Raw genomic sequence first — 20,850 nt, forward strand, 5'->3', positions numbered from 1 at the left:
ACCAACTCTTCCACGTCTCACTATACACCACAGGAGAATACACTTCCTTCCAGTCAAGACACTCATACCACACATGATTTGGGTCGTAACGACTCATCTTTTTTAGATCAAGTTCTGGCTGGTATCACACCACCCCCACCCAACCTCAACACCTACACACAAATGACATTATAAATGTTCACCAAGACACACTAACACACCCAGATGCAGACCTTAGCATAATCAATCTATCTTCACATCTCTTATTGAAAGATGAAATTTCAGTCCTAAAGAAGGGATTACATTTTTGCCCTAACCACAACTTAGATAAATTTGAACTTTACAAAGACCTTCAGTTATTTGTCCGAAAAGTAATTCTAAAAAAAACTTTATCAGAAACAAGATACGAGAACAAACTATACCCCTCAAGAGAATCAAGCTTTGGATCAGCTAATCACTCTCCTTGAGGAGAGTGATACAGCCGACCTAATCGACTCGATAGACCTCCCCCGAATCCTGCAATCCATAGAGGAATTAGATTCGGATAATCGGACCAACCCAACTTTATCTAAATTAAAGAAAAAGTCTGACCTCTGCCCACCACCAAGTACTTGTCCAAATGCGGCAGCCTTTTTGAAACTTGTAAACAGTGACCTAGAAAAATTAAAAATACAAATGAAAGGACCCTCTAATCTGAGCTCAGGAGAACTAGATGCATTAAACTCCCTAGCTACCAATAAAAAATTACCATAAAATCTTCAGATAAGGGCGGGAATGTGGTTGTTCTGAACAATGAACACTACATCAATATCTGTAAGAAAATCCTGAATAATGTAGATTGGTATCGTCACATGCCGGCAACCATTATAGAAAAGTACAACAAAGAATTTTACACATTGGTAGATTCCGCTTTCCTGAATAATACAATCAATAAATCAACCTGGACCTTTATTAGGAACAATTTCTCCAGGACTCCCACGTTCTATATACTTCCAAAAATTCACAAAAGCCTTATAGACCCGCCAGGCAGGCCAATCATTTCAGGCATCGGCTCAATCAGTGACAATGCAAGCAAAGTAGTAGATGAATATCTAAGACCATCTGTAATCTCACTAACATCGTATGTGAGAGACACAAGTCATCTCCTACAAATTCTAGATCAACTACATGTGTCGGATCAAGCTCATCTAGTAACAATTGATGTAAAAACGCTTTACAGCTCGATTCCACATGAACGTGGATTAGCAGCTATTAGACACATTCTCCAACAAAATTCGAACACTGACCCTATATACAATGAGTTTATTATTACACTGCTCCAGTACATCCTTACCCATAATGTCTTCACTTTCAATGGCTCCCACTACCTCCAGGTGCAGGGGGTTTCGATGGGGACATGTTTTGCCCCATCGTATGCCAACCTGTACCTGGAGGAGTGGGAGAAAACATTCCTCTCTGATGAGAATCTCATTCAGTACACCAATCATATCATGGGTTGATATCGCTATATAGATGACATTTTTGTCATCTGGAACGGCCCTACGGATGTACTGAGCAGTGTTTATCAAGAATGAACAAGAACGACTTTAATTTAACATTCACTATGTCCTCTGATAAGAATCGGATAACATTTTTAGACATAGAGATTTACAAAGGCAAACAAGGCAAACTATGTAGCAAGTTATTCAGAAAAACCACTGCAGGGAAAACAATACTCCACGCTACCAGCTTCCATCCCCAACCCCTCATCAATTCCATACCATATTCACAATACCTCAGAATTAAGCGCAATTGTACAGACAACAATACGTTTATAAGGGAAGCAGGCAATCTACGAGACAGACTATTAGCACGAGGCTACACTCGTACGTCCCTAAAAAGGTCTTTTAAAAAAGTCATGAATAAACCCAGGAACACGCTTTTCCAGGCTACTAGGCACAAAGATACAAACCAATTATGTATTATTACAACATTTAATCAACAACATTGTCAAGTTAGAAAAATAGTTGAAAAGTACTGGCACATGTTGACCCTTGACCCATCCTTGGGTCATCTGGTGCCAAATAAACCACAATTCACATTCAGAAGAGCCACATCTATTGGTGATAGAATTGTAAACAGTGAATTAAAAAATGAATCAATGAGAACACATTGTAAATACAAAGGGACTTTCACATGTGGCTCCTGTCGCTACTGTAGGTATATGCTCACACAGAGAAACCCTACTCTTCCAAATGGGAAAAAATTCTACCCGAAACATTTTGCCAACTGCAGAACCACTGGAGTAGTTTATCTGCTCCAGTGTAGCTACAGTTGCTTTTATATAGGAAAAACAAAATTAGAGTTCTGGAGAAGAGCCTATAGACACATACTCTCCATGCAAACGTGTGATCCTGACCTCCCCCTAGGCCGCCATGTCTCTTTAGTACATGGAGGGAATCTTCCAAGGATTAAATTCCTAATATTAGATCGGATACACCCAAGCCCTAGGGGGGGCAACTGGAACAAAACCCTCCTCCAAAGAGAATTAAGGTGGATTTATTTACTAAAGGCCACTTCACCCCAGGTCTAAATGAGGCTGTTTGCTTTAAGCCGTTCCTCGAAGATTTTTGCTCCGGTGGAATGGAGAAATAAGCGACCCCCATACTAACCCTTAATTTCTCTTAACCTCTATTTCTGCTTGCTAATAATGTGGATGTCTGTTTCTCCGTTGTATTATCACTAACATATCTATATATGAACAGAATGATAAAACAGTATGTATGATCTACAGGCAATGTACATTTTTGATCTGTTTGGTCTATGACATATATGTCTTCAATAGCTTGGGTTCCCTCAAATTTACCAGGAACAGAGGAAACCAGAAAACTATATGGAATTACCATAGATGCCCCCTTAAATTGCTGCGGAATATATGATCTGCTCACCCTAATCTGGAGGGGAACACTTCCCGCACGTTTCCTGAATCAAGTCTGTCGGTAACATATAATATGTCTGTCTGACTCTTCAGTAAAGTTTTCAGACATATGAAGACATGTATGGACTTGGTCAGACAGCACAAAAGTATTGTATGATTAATCTTGTTTGTTATGTGATTTCACTCTGACTTCCTAAATGGCATGCGCTATATGTATATATTGCATATTACTATATACAATATCTAATTTGTATCACAAATCACAAGTAGTATTTAACATCTTCTTTGCATTTATTTTAATTTATTAAAATCAATATGCTTTGTAGCAATTTTAGTCCACTGTATCTTGTTTATTAGTTTATCTCTATGTAGGCAACCAAAATTGATGTCACATTCTCCATCTCTAACCTATGTCAATTAGCTCAATACGAGTCATAACAGATATTGTCAATCAGGGAATATGTATTGCATATTTTATATATTTACATCAGTTTGCCATCTGTTTGCCTACAGCTTGATTCTGTATTTTACTTCTGTATCATGAATTAGCCTTGCTCACCTCAAACTAACCACCCACTAAAAGCATGTGTCAATATACATGTATATATAGTCTTGTGTTTTCCTGAAATGTTGCTGTTTTTACTTTCGATATATAATATATCTTTGCACTTCTTTCTTCTAAGTGCTTTATGCTTTAATGCCTATAATATCCACAACATGATTTCCAAAAATCTAATACTCTTCTTTCTCGCTCTCCCCTAGGTCTTCCCTGGATGCGATTGACCAGAGCGGTTGCCCGGCATGGAAAGCCGCCCAGACATACTATCTGGGCGGCGTCATGGGAGGTTACCAGGGTGATGCGACATCTCCGCCCATAACCTCCATCTTGCTACTCCGGCGGACATGCGCAGTCCACCGGCGTGGCACTCAGTGTCGGTGGGCCGGGTGTGCTCGACGCCGCTCCAACGTAACTGCGCTCACGCATGCGCAGTAGGGGCGGCGCCGCACACCCGCGGCTCAGGGGTCGTGTGTGAGGTTTCCCGAATGATGAACTCTAATACTCAGCTGAGCTCAATTGTTGCGCCAGCTGATTTGAGTTCACCTCACATATATGCCAGATCCACTCATTCCCAGCCCAAGCGTTGTATATGCTGGATGCTGGGATGCATGGCTGGCTTACTGAAAAAACTTGTGTTAACAGAGGTACTTTTTTATTTTTATATCTATTTATACTACCTACTTGGTCACAAATTTGTCTACCCTATAATTCTTTGATGGTCTCCCTTCCCTTGGTTTTTGAGCGTCACTGTTGCTTGGAATCATGGTTTGGATGCACCGGTGGCTAGCTATCATGGCCGTTTTTAGAGGATGTTCAACCTTTGTCTCTATCAATTATTTCATTTTACTTTTTTTTTTTTTTTACAGCAACAAAGCTGTAGCATTATTGTTGTACATACATTGACATTATTAACAGCCATTATTAGGTGCCTGGATATTACATATGAACTACACGTTCCAATTATTATTACAATGAAGTGTATAGCATCCAATTATATATCTATATGGGACAATTCCTTTTTCTGATATAAACAAAATACAGTATATTATCTATGCAGTAACAACTTTTACAAAACCATATGGTGAATATATAAAAAACCACACGTACTATCTACTTAAAAATAATGTTAATGCAATTGTGTGGCATTTTCCTCTTTAATATAATACCATACAGGCGCAGTCTATGTAATTTATTTATTCATTCCTATAAACATTACTTTTTATTTACTTTCAATTATTATTTTTGCCAACTATATTAACACATAACTTCACATATATAGTTTTTTCACTGGCAACCATCACATGGACAGTCGGGACATGCGTGGCGCAAACAACATACGTTACACTTATCCCAATCATTTTCAAACATATGGTGTTCATATATTATTGGATGCCATGTTTTTCTCATTCTTTACTATATCATTATAATTTGTAGCCTTATGTCCAATCTCCCTCAATATCAATACCAAGTAAAGATTTCTTACTTCTTTAAATTCACTTTAACTCCTTTTTTTACTCATAGGGTTTCCTCTTTTTGCCTCAGTATACCGCTCTGGCCTGCACGCATCCGGGGAAGACGGGGGTAGGTGAGACAACACACCCCTTAAATGGGATCACTGTTGAGCGATACTATCTAGTGAGAACCATGATACCTAAAAAACAGCAACCTTATCAACATTAATGTCCAATGCTATTCTATTTCCGAGTTTTTTTTTAAATAAATCAACAAAACATACCATGTAAGTGATTTGTTGATTATCTAACTTAAAATGGATGAATATATACATATCTACACGTTATGGTAACTCACTCATCATCTTACATTTTAATTACTTTAGATGAATGTCTCTTTTCTGTTACACCCCTGAAGAAGGACTAAAACACTATTTATCCCGAAACGCGTTGGGTGTGAAAAGAGCCCCTGTAAAGAACTTTACCGTTTGGTAACAAACTACAAACCTGTCTATTATGTAATATGTTTAGTTGAATGCAATGTTCACAATGTTTTTAACATATGTTATTTTCAAATAAATAAAAAAACTTTTTTACTCTTCATACGTTGCTGTACTCCTCTACTATCTACAACCCTTTATAAGTGCCGTTAAAGTCCATTTAGGGGAACCTTTCTTTATATGTATTTGCATTATCGAATGTGGAACTGCCCCTTTTAAAACCTAGGAGAGCTAATCACCCCCTATTTTTTTTTTTTCCTACAATAGCACTATCTAGCGGCCATAATGTGGTATCTTCCTCATTCACACATTCTCTGCTGAGAATCTAGTCTAAGAACATTTGATTTTGCCCCATTCGCCAAAAACAAATTTTCTGTACATGCAGTTTCAATGGATGAACAGCTATGCCATATATAAATACACCCCCATGTGTTTTAACCTTTGTTGTTTCTCTAAAATTGCATTAATGTATCTAACACAATGAAATAGGCTGTAGATTCTCTTAAAGGTACAACACAAACACAGCTATTTAAATGATTTTTTTTTATTGCCCCTTACCCCATGATAACAGTTTGACATTTCAAAACAGTGCATGTGAATTATATAGCAGGTGATAACCTGAAAACGGTGAAATGTGACAGTCAGCGGACATTGTATTTCAGGTCCTCTTGGATGAATATTTTTTTTTTTAAATTACAATCAAATAGAAGAGAATAGCTTTTTAAATCATGCTAAAACAAAGAAAGTAATCACAACAAAACATATACATTCTGTGAAGAGATCATCCCACATATCTGTGTTGATATACATTCATATATCTATATAAATATAAATTCTTACCTCTGTGCAATATAGCAGCGTGCCCCTATATACAATATGACATTCAAGATGCCTCAAATCAAATGTATCAATGAACTAGCTCTCAGTTACCATGAACATGACCCTATTCCAACAGTCAGCATTCAACTAGTTTTATATATATATATATATATATATATATATATATATATATATATATATATGGGGTATTCAAAAAATTTGCACATTTTATATATTTAATAGAGTTTAAAAAAGTGCAGAAACTTTTTGAAGTACCCTCTTGTGTATACACTATATTACCAAAAGTATTGGGGCGCCTGCCTTTACACGCACATGAACTTTATTGGCGTCCCAGTCTTAGTCCGTAGGGTTCAATATTGAGTATATACCCTTTGCAGCTATAACAGCTTCAACTCTTCTGGGAAGACTGTCCACAAGGTTTAGGTGTGTGTCTTTGGGAACGTTTGACCATTCTTCCAGAAGCACATTTGTGAGGTCAGGCACTGATGTGGATGAGAAGGCCTGGCTCACAGTCTCCACTCTAATTCATCCCAAAGGTGTTCTATCGGGTTGAGGTCAGGACTCTGTGCAGGCCAGTCAAGTTCCTCCACGCTAAACTCGCTCATGCAGGTCATTATGGGCCTTGTATGTGCACTGGTGAGCAGCCATGTTGGAACAGGAAGGGGCCATCCCCAAATTATTCCCACAAAGTTGGGAGCATGAAATTGTCCAAAATGTCTTGGTATGCTGAAGCTTTAAGAGGCCAAGCACAACCACTAAAAAAAAACAACCCCACACCATAATCCGCCCTCCACCAAATGATTTGGACCAGTGCACAAAGCAAGTTCCATAAAGACAAGGATGAGCGAGTTTGAGGTGGAGGAACTTGACTGGCCCACACAGAGTCCTGACCTCAACCCAATAGAACACCTTTGGGGTGAATTAGAGCGAAGACTGTGAGCCAGGCCACATCAGTGTCTGACCTCACAAATGTGCTTCTGGAAGAATGGTCAAACATTCCAATAGACACACTCCTAAACCTTGTGGACAGCCTTCCTAGAAGAGAGAAAGCTGTTTTAGCTGCAAAGGGTGGGCCAACTCAATATTGAAACCTATGGACTAAGACTGGGACGCCATTAAAGTTCATGTGTGTGTGTAAAGGCAGGTGTCCCAATACTTTTGCTAATATAGTGTGTGTGTGTGTATATATATATATATATATATATATATATATATATTAGTGTATTAACCCATTTGTGTGTGTTTGTGTATCTATATATATATAGCAGGTCAAATAAATTAATTCAACACAGTATAGATAAAAATGCAACAGGAAATACATTTTAGAGCATTTGACAGTTGTGTTCAAACATTGTATATGCTTGTGTATTTTTTAAAAAATTTCATTATTCTCTAATAATGAGTGTCTCCACCTGAAGCGGTTTATCATATTGAAAGAAAATGTCGGAAACTTCTCTCTGACAGTTGGAAACTGGAGGAATTAAAAAATGACAGTCTTTTTTTCAGGTAAAGCTGACCAACTACTTAAAGCAGTACTTATTTTATTGCAGGTGCCATAACAGTTTCTTTCTAATCTGAAGTGGTAAACAGGTTTGCCAACTTTTTCTTTGGCCAGTCACCGATTCTGCTTGAACTCCAACCCTCCACTTTAGTAGGGGTTACATGACCAATACTCCAGGTCCCAAGACAATAGCAAACAGTAGCCAAAGTACCAGTTCTACAGGATGGGAAATACTTTAAGGTGTATTTTACCATTCGGTAAAGGTTAGGACCATCCTTCTGAATCAGATATAGAGTTTAGTTGGATGATAGCTGATCCCCCATAAATACAACTGAAACAAGAGCTAAATGAATTATATGTTTAGCAGAGCCCACTGCCAAACAGTAATCAGATCAATATTTTGTCTTATTGGGAAACCTTAGGTGTTTCATTCTAGTCATTTGCACGCAATGTACTTTACACAATATACTGTGAGCCCCTTGCATGAAGCAAATTTAAAAGTACTGTACATAATCCTTCCAAACGGTCTTAACCAGAACTACTTATGCTGTATATGTACCATTCCTGCCCTGTGAAAATTACTTTATTTTGGAAAAAACTACATATAAAGTCATGATTTATTTATATGCCTCCTTGCTGATCTGCTGCATTCAGCTTTTTGAAACCAATTAACTATTGGCAAAACTTTGTCCTGCCAGTACTTCTCTTACATCCTATAACATCTGAATTTCAGTAGGGCTGAAAGAGTAAAGTTGGTCAACCATATTTTGTAAGTTCTGCAATGCAAAACAATTATTGTAACAACAAAAATGTGGACATAATAAAATGTCCAAACTAGTTGCAAACAGAATGTTTAGCATGGAAAAAATGTGCACTGACAAATTACTGTAAATTGCACCACATGTCATGTCAACAGCAACATAATTTATAAATGATTTCATAAAGTTTGCTCAGACATTTAGGGTTGAGTAGCACATGTTCATTTCTCAGAGAAAATTTTCATCCATGCATGACATGAAACAAAGTAAAAAAATGACTTTGTAGTAATTTTAGAGTGAAAATTCACTTGGTCACTAAGCACATTTTCACTGCTTCACAGCTTAGTGAATGTGGTGAAGCAGTGCTGACTATTAATCAAAGCACGTGCCACCAAAACCTGTTTTTTTAATTTTCCTTTAACATGCTTGGGCATACTTTACAAAGTAAAACACAAAAAAGAGTATCCAGCGCTAACCCAGGAGGACCCAGGCAATAATAAACTGCTAGCAGACGCTAAAGGCTAATTCAATAAAAAACCTCATATAAACATCAGTAAATAAAGTGCTGCGCAATTCATAAGAGTCCATAAATTGATAAAAACACAAGTGGTGTTGGTGTAGATAAACAAGCAAATTGAAGTGCAAGTGACACGCAGGAAACAAATCTCAAAGACGGGTGTCAGTGATCCCTCCACCTCACACAGATGGCCTCTCACCTCCCAAATTCGACCCAAATTCGACCTGAAACAGGTCACACAGCGAGTCAGTGTAGCTGACACAGCAATCCAGGCAAACACTCCGGACATAGCCGCTCCAGGATGCGTCTCAGTCAACATAATATGGCATGTGCAAAGAGATAACAAAGTGATCTAATGCTCTCTGTATGTTCAATCTTTTATTAAGGTAAAAAAGATAAGTTGCACTTACATATAACGGCACTCAGGCCGGCGGACAAACGAAACTGATAGTGAACGAGATGGCCGCGGGTGACATCATGCGAACACCTGACCCCCGTACGCGTTATGTCCATAGGCGGGGCTTCATCAGCCAATGAAGTCCCGCCTACGGACTGATGAAGGCTGATGAAGCCCCGCCTACGGACATAACGCGTACGGGGGTCAGGTGTTCGCATGATGTCACCCGTGGCCATCTCGTTCACTATCAGTTTCGTTTGTCTGCCGGCACTCGAACCTGAGTGCCGTTATATGTAAGTGCAACTTATCTTTTTTACCTTAATAAAAGATTGAACATACAGAGAGCATTAGATCACTTTGTTATCTCTTTCCACATGCCATATTATGTTGACTGAGACGCATCCTGAAGCGGCTATGTCCGGAGTGTTTGCCTGGATTGCTGTGTCAGCTACACTGACTCTCGCTGTGTGACCTGTTTCAGGTCGAATTTGGGAGGTGAGAGGCCATCTGTGTGAGGTGGAGGGATCACTGACACCCGTCTTTGAGATTTGTTTCCTGCATGTCACTTGCACTTCAATTTGCTCGTTTATCTACACCAACACCACTTGTGTTTTTATCAATTTATGGACTCTTATGAATTGCGCAGCACTTTATTTACTGATGTACTTTACAAAGTGAATTTTTACTTTGTTTCACCTCCTTCATTACTTCTTTATTAAGTCACTTTTTTAAGCTTTGGGGAAGAGTTACAATTTTTAGTCAGATTTAAAATGCTGTATGTAACCCCCATTGGAAAGATGTATGTATGAAAGTGATACTAAAGTCTCCTTTTTTTTCATTTTAAAATAACAAACAAATTACAGGCATACCCCACTTTTAAGTACACAATGGGGTTTATTTACTAAAGCTGGAAAGTGCAAAATCAGGCTCACATTTGCAAAGAAACCAACGAGCTTCCAGGTTCTATTACAAAAGCTTAATTGAACAAGCTGGGGTTAGAAGCTCATTGGTTTCTATGCAAAAGTGAGCCCGATTTTGCACTTTCCAGCTTTAGTAAATAAACCCCATTGTATATTTAAAAGTGGGGTATGCCTGTATACTACATAGCTTGCTATGGGGGCACCCGAGCTGAGCTGCTGCTCTTTGTGTCCAGTCAGGCACAGAGCCATGGCTTGGTCCCGCCCCCTCTCTCTCCTCATTGGCTCACTGACTTTGATTGACAGCAGCGGGAGCCAATGGTGCCCCGCTGCTGTCTCAGCCAATAAGGACAAAGACAGTCGAGACTCTCGTGCACCATCACTGGATCAAGATGGGGCTCAGGTAATTATTAGGGGGGCTGCTGCACACAGAAGGTTTTTTATCTTAATGCATAGAATGCATTAAGATTAAAAAACCTTCTGATTTTAGAACCACTTTACCCACTTGCCGACCAGCCGCCTTCATTATACTGTGGTAGGACAGCACGATCCCGCGTGCCGTCGTAGCTGTACGTCGGCTCCTTTAAGCGGGATAGCAGGCACACGTGCACTGCACTGTGGGCTTGCCGAAGTGGGGCAAAGAGACAGAACAGGGATGTGTGTGTGTAAACACACACACATCCCTGTTCTGTGAGGAGAGGAGATGCAGATCGTGCGTTCCTAATAGCTAGGAACCATGATCTGTCTTCTCCTATAGTCAGTCCCCTCCCCCTACAGTTAGAACACACACTAGGGAACATCGTTAACCCCTTGATCGCCCCCTAGTGTTAACCCCTTCCCTATCAGTGACATTTATACAGTAATCGGTGCATTTTTATAGCATTGATCATTGTATAATTGTCAATCGTCCCAAAAATGTGTCAGAAGTGTCCAATGTGTCCACCATAATGTCGCAGTCTTGATAAAAATCGCAGATCGCCGCCATTAGTAGTAAAAAAAAATAAATAAAATTGCCATAAATCTATCCCCTATTTTGTAGATGCTATAACTTTTGCGCAAACCAATCAATATACGCTTATTGCGATTTTTATTACCAAAAATATGTAGAATACATATTGCCCTAAACTGAGAAAAAAATTAGCTTTTTTTAAAAAAAAATTGGAGTTATTTATTATAGCAAAAAGCATGACTGCGCAATTGCCAATTAAAGCGACGCAGTGCTGTTTTGCAAAAAATGGCCTGGTTATTGAGCAGCCAAATCTTCTAGGACTAAAGTGGTTAAGCAGCCCATAGATGATAAAGTTTTTTTTTGTTCAACCCACTGATTGTTTCAATTCCCCCATCCACACACTTGAACTGGATGGGGGAATCCTCTCCACTGAGCTATTGTGGTCTGACAGTGGGGATACCTTGATCAGTAGATCAACTTGTGTACAAACTCCTTGCCCACACATGGACCGAAATTCAACCTCTCTCTGCTGAACTGGCCACATTTCAATCCATGTATGGCTGGCTTGGACATGGACAACAATAAATAAACAATTTTTTTTTTAGGACAGCAAAATAAAAAAAATTGAAATTGTGTTTTCATTGCTTAACAAGAATAGATACAACAAAATACATACAAGGAAAGCAGATTTCAAGATTATCAGCATAAACGTAAACTTTGTATAATCTAACACCAAATTATAACAAAGAGCAATGTCTGTGCATTTTCTACAGCCCCACATAACAGCAACAACATAGGTTTTTTATATCTGTGTTCATCATAATTGGGGGAATCCCCATCTCTTCCTGTTCGGGTGGTAGATGTCATTCAGATCAGAAAGTAAGGACCAATCTGTCAAAAGGGCCCACACACAGCAGTAACTACCTGGTAGAAATTCTAGCCCTTCTCCTCTCTTTCCAAAAGTAAAAAAATTAAAAAAAGGTTGGCTGAAGTTCGCTTTAGCTATGGGCCATAGTTTGAATCAAAAAATAAATAAATATAATATATATTTATAGTAAGCTGTTTGAGCTATTGAGTTTTGTAAACAGGATGTCTTCAAAACAGGGTAATGAGAGGCTTCATTCACACAGGCACTGAAGCTCGTAGTCTGTGAGCAGACCATGTGCTTTTGCAGCCTGAGCCACCAGGTGCTGCATGCTGCAAATGGTGACAGAAAGGCCTGTTTTTTAAATGGGTATGGATCTAACTCATGCAAACTGTAGCTCAAAAAAAAGCTTCCTTTACAGGCATTTGAGCTTTTATTTAAACTTGAAGGAGCTTCATCTTTTTTGTGCTCTTTTGCACATTTTTATTGAGCTTCTTTGAGCATTTTTGAGCATAAGCGTTTTTTTTTCACAAACCCTCCCCTCTGCTAATTTTTCCTATATTTTTGTGTGTTTTCAAGCTCCTTTATGCTTTTTCACACTTTTTCGCACATTTCTGGGCACTTAGGCATCTTTTCTGTTAAAAAGCTGTTTGAAAGCTCCTCTCAAAAACGCTTGGGCTTTTTTTCTGCCTGTAATGCCCTGTACACACGAGCGGACTTTTGGACCGGACTGGTCCAACGGACCAAATCCGGCGGACAATCCGACCGTGTGTGGGCTTCATCGGACCTTCAGCGGACTGTTTCTGTCAAAAATCTGAAGGACTTTAGATTTGGAACATGTTTCAAATCTTTACGTCGGAACTCCGCCAGACCCAGTTCCTATCGAAAAATCTGCTCGTCTGTATGCTAGTCCGATGGATGATAACCAATGCTAGGGCAACTATTGGCTACTGGCCATGAACTTCCTTATTTTAGTCCGGTCCTACGTCATCACTTACAAATCCATCGGACTTTGGTGTGATCGTGTGTAGGCAAGTCCATTCGTTTGAAAGTCCATCGGAAGTCCGTCAAAAGTCTCTCAAAAGTCCGTTGGAAAGACTGTTGGACCTTTGTTGCCGAAAAGTCCGCCCGTGTGAACAGGGCATAAGAGCATATGCCTGGAAACTCCTGAAAAACACATAGTGTGCATTGACACATTGGCTAACATAGAGGGGAGTTTCCAGGCAAAAAAAATGAGAGCTCAAAAAAAAAACAAAAAGCCTGTAGGAAACACTTCTTTGAGATGCAGCGTGCATGAGCCCTAAAAATACAGGCTCCTAGGATCTGAACATTGACCTTCATACTTCTCAGAGAGGAAGCAGAGCAGTTAATGTTTTTCAAGCAATTATGCCACGTACACACGAGCGGACTTTTCGACCAGACTGGTCCAACGGTCTATACGACGGACTTTCAGCGGACTTCCGATGGACTTTCCGAACAAACGGACTTGCATACACACGATCACACCAAAGTCTGACGGATTTGTACGTGATGACGTACGACCGGACTAAAATAAGGAAGTTGATAGCCAGTAGCCAATAGCTGATCTAGCGTTGGTTTTCGTCCGTCAGACTAGCATACAGACAAGCGGACTTTTCGACCGGACTCGAGTCCGTCGGAAAGATTTGAAACATGTTCCAAATCTAAAGTCTGTTAGATTTTCGACCGAAAAAAGTCCGCTGCAGGTCCGATGAAGCCCACACACGGTCGAATTGTCCGCCGGACAATTCGACCAGTCCGGTCGAAAAGTCCACTCGTGTGCACACGGCATTACAGTCCCAAAAAGAAGCAGCATGAAAAACCTGCTAAATCTATCTGCAGAATTAGTATAATAATTTAACATAATTGCTATGTTGCCTTAAGTATAAGGTATAAAGTATAATACCTATAGTATTAACATTACATTCATTTATGTGTTGCCTTAACTTGTTCCTGTAAATGTAACATTTGTTTACATCATATGAAGACAGACATACAATTTAAAAAAACTCTACTAAGCATTATTTGTATTGTATAGAAAATATCACATAAACCATGATTTTATAGAGGTTACTGTGAATTTGTGAAAAAAAATGCAATGTTGTCCCAGTGCCTCAGGAATGGCAGAAGACAACTGAACTAAAATAAAGAGTTGGTGAACCTGTGAAAACTGTGCTGTCAATTAGTTTGAAGATGTGGAGGGAGTGGGTACACGCACAAAGCATATTGAAGTGGCATTTACTGGACTGCATATGAGCTGGTCTGCCACTGAAAGGAAATTGAGTAAAAGTGATTGGTTGTACTTTTTTTTTCAAAGGCTCCTTTTTTTGTAAAATATCAATCTGCTTTTTCAGTTTGACTTCACTATCCTCATGCTTGTCCCATGTCAGTAACTTAGGAAGTAAAGAGAATGACAATCATGAAGTCTGCAGCTTTAAAATATATTGGTGGAAGCAGATCTCTCAATTCTGTCCATGCAGGTTCCCTATAAAGACTGAAATGGTAACCTGAAGTTCAAGCAGAACCAACATATTCCTCATCAATACTGTATTTGGCAACAAGGATACCTACAATTAACACTTAAAATGAATACTACAACAATGAATAAAGTCTTTCATGAAATACTGTAAACAATATAGGGAGCAATTAATTTCAGCTACATAAATATTGAAAATTGATATGTTTAAAGTAGAGCTAATCCAGATATATGTAGATATCTGCAGACCACATATTTACCACATATTTACATCTCAGTTCTGTAATAAAATGATCAGATTATCTCTTAAACAGTATATATTTTACGAATAGGTCCACATCCTTCACATTTATGATATTAAATAACATAGCCAGGTGTTTCCCAAGTTGGCCATTACAAAATAAAAAACACTAAAATGGCCCGTTTTTGTAAGTGTATTAAATAGTAGCAGTTTATAGGACACACTAATTATTTTACCTAGTGTTCTATTTGGAGACCTACAAAACATATTAGGGCTCTTTCTCATGGGGCGGATCAGTGATGATCCGCCCCGTGAACACCCGCTTGCTCAGCGGGGATCGCTCCGCCGATCCCCGCTGAGCAGGAAGATGACAGGTCCATCGCTGCACGCTGTGCAGCTACGGACCTGTCAGAGCGCCGCTCTCCCCTATGGGGGGATCGGATGATGACGGACCGTAGTGTCCGTCGTCACCCGATCCGAAAACGGATGGAAAAGTAGGTTTTTCCTCCGTTACACTTTTCGGATCGGAGCGGGGTCGGATGTCAGCGGACATGTCACTGCTTATATCCGACGCTCCATAGGGATGAATGTATGTCCGTTTTTCATCTGAAAACGGAAGGATGAAAAACGGACATACGGATCCCTCATGTGAAAGAGGCCTTATGCTAATTTGGCTTTGGAAAAAAGCTGGCAAAGCCCAATTAAATTGAGGTACTCCTTCCTTTAAACAAGTAAAATGTTTCTTTAAAGAAACACTATCATCATTTAAGTTTACAAGTTGGCATTAGGAAGTCCATGCATCAATGCACAAGAATGATCTTTTTTTTTTCTCAACTGCTATCCGACCAGCTGCCGCAGTTATACTGCGGCAGGTTATTGCAGCTGTGCAAATCGCCGTAGCTGTACGTCGATTCTTTTAGACGTCACAGCAGGAGCGTGCACACGCGCCCACCGCATGTCCCCAGAGCCGATGCACGTGCAGGTGTGATGACCATCGGGCACCCGTGATCACTCGTGACAGAGCTAGAACCGGGATCTGGGTGTGTAAACACACAAATCCCGGTTCTTTGAGGGGAGAGGAGACAGATTGTGTGTTCATACTAAGTATGAACACTGATCTCTCTCCTCCCCTAGTCAGTCCCATCCCCCTACAGTTAGAACACACCTAGGGGACACAGTTATCCCCTTGATCGCCCCCTAGTGTTAACTCCTTCCCTGCCAGTGAAGTTTATACAGTAATCAATGGCTATTTTTAGCTCTGATTGCTGTATAAATGTCAATGGACCCAAAATAGTGTCAAAAGTGTCCGTTCTGTCCACCGCAATGTCGCAGTCCTGATAAAAATCACAGATTGCCACCATTACCAGTAAAAAAAATAATAATAATAAAAATGACATAAATCTATCCCCTATTTTGTAGACGCTATAACTTTTGCGCAAACCAATAAATATACGCTTATTGCATTTTTTTTACCAAAAATATGTAGAAGAATACGTATCGGCCTAAACCGAGGAAAAACATTTTTTTTTTAAATTGGGGATATTTATTATAGCAAAAACTACAAAATATTGTTTTTTTCAAAATTTACACTTTTTTTGTTTATAGCGCAAAAAATAAAAACGGCAGAGGTGATCAAATACCACCAAAAGAAAGCTCTATTTGTGGGGGAAAAAAAGGACATACATTTTGTTTGGGTACAACGTCGCACGACCGTGCAATTGTCAGTTAATACGATGCAGTGCTGTATCGCAAAAAAAATGGCCTGGTCAGGAAGGGGGCAAATCCTTCCGAGGCTGAAGTGGTTAAATACTGTATTTTCAATACACAAATTCTGTTTTCTAGGGACACATCTTTTAAATTGTATTTCTACTATTGCAGCTTAATTGGGATGACACCTACTTTATATTTATTACATGTTCCCATAGAATAACTAAAAACATGAATATTGCCACCTACCTTTTTTTTACTTGCTTAAAAATCCTACTAAGCTTTCTCCTTCTATCTAATGTTAAAGGAGTTCTATGGTCACAGCATGCTCTTTTGTTGTATGACATCAGCATTGTAATAGCATTATAAACAAGAGTTACTACTGACAATTCAAAATAAGTTTACTTGAAAAATCTCCTTTCGTGTTGTGAGTTCTGCCTGTTTGTTGACCACCACATTCCATAACTTCCCGGATTCCCTCTATGCTTTTCAGCTCTTCCTCTGTTGTTTTCTTTACTTTTTAAGTTCTAAGGGCTACATATCCCACGTGTACCTTGCTGGCTGCTGTGATTCCTGTACATTCTCTGCCGCCTGAAATTCCTCCTCTCAACGCCTCTATTGTACAGAAGGCTCTTTGAAATGTGTGACACAACATTGCCTGCTCACAGGGCATAATGAATATGTGTCACAGAATTCTGGAAGTAAATGTGTGGATCTTCACAAAGTAAATTTACAAAACTTGAAGATCATTCAGATAATAGGAGCAGGCTAAAAATAATTGAAGTATAATGTGGAAAGAAATATATGATTTTCCAGTTTAACTTTACATTTGATTATAGATAGGCTTTAAGGAGGGAGCTGTGGAGTAATGTTTAATATATTTAACCCTGTCTGTACTGTGCTGGCAGATCTCGTTATCAGTTGTTAACCAGTTTTAAAGTGTATAATAATAATAGTAGAATAGAATGCTGCTTCTTCAATGACTAATCAAAGATTAGAGGTGGACCTTGCTCAGCTGCACTGTACTCCACAGTCAGTTTGCAGGAAGCGCATTAACTGACTGTGCTGTCTGAATAAGCTACCTGGATCACAAAACTAGTTGAACATATCTTTCGGAAGGTGAAACGTCACGTGCTGTATTATAATTTCTGGAAATCATCAAGGCAATTGCAAGCAATCAGTCCTTCATTTAATAATACTTTGTGTGGTGGTTTCACAGGTTATTATCGACAGATTACTCTTATTCTCAATCTTTTTATTGCTCTTCTTACCCCTTCTTCTCTCAAACTAATAAATCCCTTTTCCCCACATTCAACCTAAATTCCGTAATATATAAAACATTAAAAATGGAATAGTTTCCTTAATAATCCAGCAGTGTCACCATAAAACAAGAATAAACACCCTTTAAACTCAGTCTTAGTTGTCTGCTTATAATACAGGTACCAGCAATTCCATCCATCTGACTTCAAAGTAATTTCTTAATACTCTGAGATAGTCTTCCACAAGCCAACTCATTCCAAATGAGGCCATTCTCTCTTGCCCATCCAGTTTGGCTGTTTTCTAATCAGAAGGTGGTTATGTGATAAACGACTCGAGAGAACCACGTCCCTGACAGTGTTCTCTGTTTAGTCAAAATAGAATGTCATTTGGAAAGACGGAAGAGGCCGCTGGCAGTTGGCCGGCCTACGCAATTTACCTTTCTCAGAGTAGCAAGAATGAAAGCTAAACTCCTGGCAAACAGCTAAATACTCTGATCTAATTCATAGTATATCGGAGCTGGAGAATTTTATCACTACAATTAGGTAATACAACTAGGTCTTGCCCCCCCCCCCCCTCCTCCCAGCCTGTAAATGGATAGTGAATGTAAAAAAGCAGACAGATGAGCTCATCTCATTTTAGTGTGAGCACTGCAGAACAACTGATTGGTTTCTTGTGTTGCTTTTCCCTCTCCCAGGCTGAACTCTGCTGTACAGGGATTTGCAAGAGGCAGATATCAGTTTGTATGCAGGTATTTATACTGCATGCATTTAAAAATACATTATTAAAGTGTTACTGAATACAGATTTAAAATAGATGTGTCTGTTAAATATCTACCTGGAGTTTAGATGCACCTTGATTTTGCAGTCTGTCAGATCAAATCCCTGGTATCTCTAAATTGCTGGTATCACTAATATTGTGCATGAGCAGCTTGATGAAACTTAAAACTTCACACTTTTAATGCAAGGGTCATGACTAACACGTTTTTATTTTTCATATATTAATGCGGATATTGGACATGGATTTATTCATACACATCTCTGTTGAAAATAGATGGAGTCTTCTAGGAATTACCAGATACATTGCTTTATATCCTAGACCAGCCATTCTCAACTTTTTTTTGCCCTAAATTAATTTCAAGGCTTGAAGGAACCCTTACTTAAAGAGTAACTCCACTATTTTTCGCAAAAAAGAAAAAAAAAAATTCCCATCTGGGTGATCTATGTACATTGCATGGATTTTAACAAACTTTGTTGCAGATTCCTACCTTTTGTTATTCTGAAGAAATCCCTGTATGTTTGTCTGTGTCCATGTGGTCCAAGTAAATCTAATAGAAGTGGTTTCCTAATTCTTAATCAGCTGCTTCTCCTACAGGGCTCCAATGAGGAAAATTGCAAGTTCTGCATCCCTTTAGACGTGATTTCCTATTGGGAGTATCTCACCAAAAATTACATTTTTGTTGCAGGGAATGCTTGAAATCTGACTTGTATCTTAGTGCAAGCAACTGGGAAAATCACTGAGCCAATCACACAAGCATACAGGAAATTAGGTTTTCTGTAAAATGCAATCCAATAAGGCTAGCTGAAGGTGTTCTGTACATTCTGTGTACAGAACACCTCCAGGTAGCCATATTGGATTGCACTTTACAGAAAACTACTGTGCTGAAAATTGAAAAAGAAAGGTAATTTTTAATAACATTCAATTACAATATGACTTTCAATTGTATATGCTATATATTTTTTTTAATTATTATTTGCTATTTGTTCCCCATGGAAGTGGAGTTAACTTTTTAAACCAATTAATCGGGAGTCAATGGCCCCTTGCATTGGTGGTCAGTAGGAATAATGGAAAGTATACTGACAGCTAATTGTAGTCATTCTGCTGGGTATGCCAATTGTTAAAGGTCCTGAAACTGTGCAGGCACCATCAAATGGAAGGTCAACCAGCCACAGCTCAAGAAGTTCCTAGCAACCTCTGGAGGAACCTTAGGGATCCAGAGAACCCTGGTTGAGAATTGTTGTCCTAGACTATTGGGCACTACTTTTGTTCCCATAAATGTAATCATCCAACTCTTATCACTTAATCCTTCATACCATGATTTGTGAATCTTCTTTTTTTCTAGTAGCATTTTGTCTTAATCTATTCTCAAATGAGACAGCATACTGTAGCACTAATACAATGACCACATTAGGTTCATGTAACAAAGGTTTGCATTTGAATATGTAGTGGAAGGTAATGGGCACATTAACCTTCCACTATTCACACTGGTGAATCCCTCCCTTGGCTACAGTTTTGGTCTGTGAAAAGTCTTCATACATATGGATGGATGATGTTGATTATACATCAAAGAATGGCACGTTAAAGAGGAATTCTTGTCAAGCTGATACACTGCTTTAAAATGAGGAGCTTTCAAAACCACTACATATAACCAATAATCACTTTTACCTTTATTCTTTGCAATAGAAAAGCAGCTTGTATGCAGTCCAGTGTCTGACACTATGAAATATGTGTGTCTATGTCTACCTTTCTACAAATCACATTGACTGACACCATTTAAAAATGTAAACATATGAAAGGCAATTTATGAAAATGTTACAACACAAATACTGCCCCTGCAGCAGCAGCAGTTAATAGTTTAAAAACACACAGTATAAGAGAAGTCCCTGGCATGGCAATAGTTAATGTATATATAAATGTACAAATACTGTGCAGCACAGTGTGTATGGTCAGCTTTGAGAGAGGCAAACATGCCACCAGTTTGTAAACTATTTACCTTATCCCTTTTACAGATATCTTAAAATATCCTCAGGAACAATCCCCCTTGCTACTTTAAATTGTTAAAGGACGGGGCTTTGTGTTGCTAAAAGTGTTCTGAACAAATGGGTTGAATGGTGCGTAGTCTTAGGCTGCTATCACAAACCTAGATCTTCACCATAAAGAGACTTTTAAGCAGAGTATTACTAAAAAAATACACCCGAGCAAGCAGCTATAGCTCTACCTA

The sequence above is a fragment of the Aquarana catesbeiana genome, linkage group LG05 (assembly GCF_042186555.1).
Source record: "Aquarana catesbeiana isolate 2022-GZ linkage group LG05, ASM4218655v1, whole genome shotgun sequence".
Lineage (NCBI taxonomy): Eukaryota > Metazoa > Chordata > Amphibia > Anura > Ranidae > Aquarana > Aquarana catesbeiana.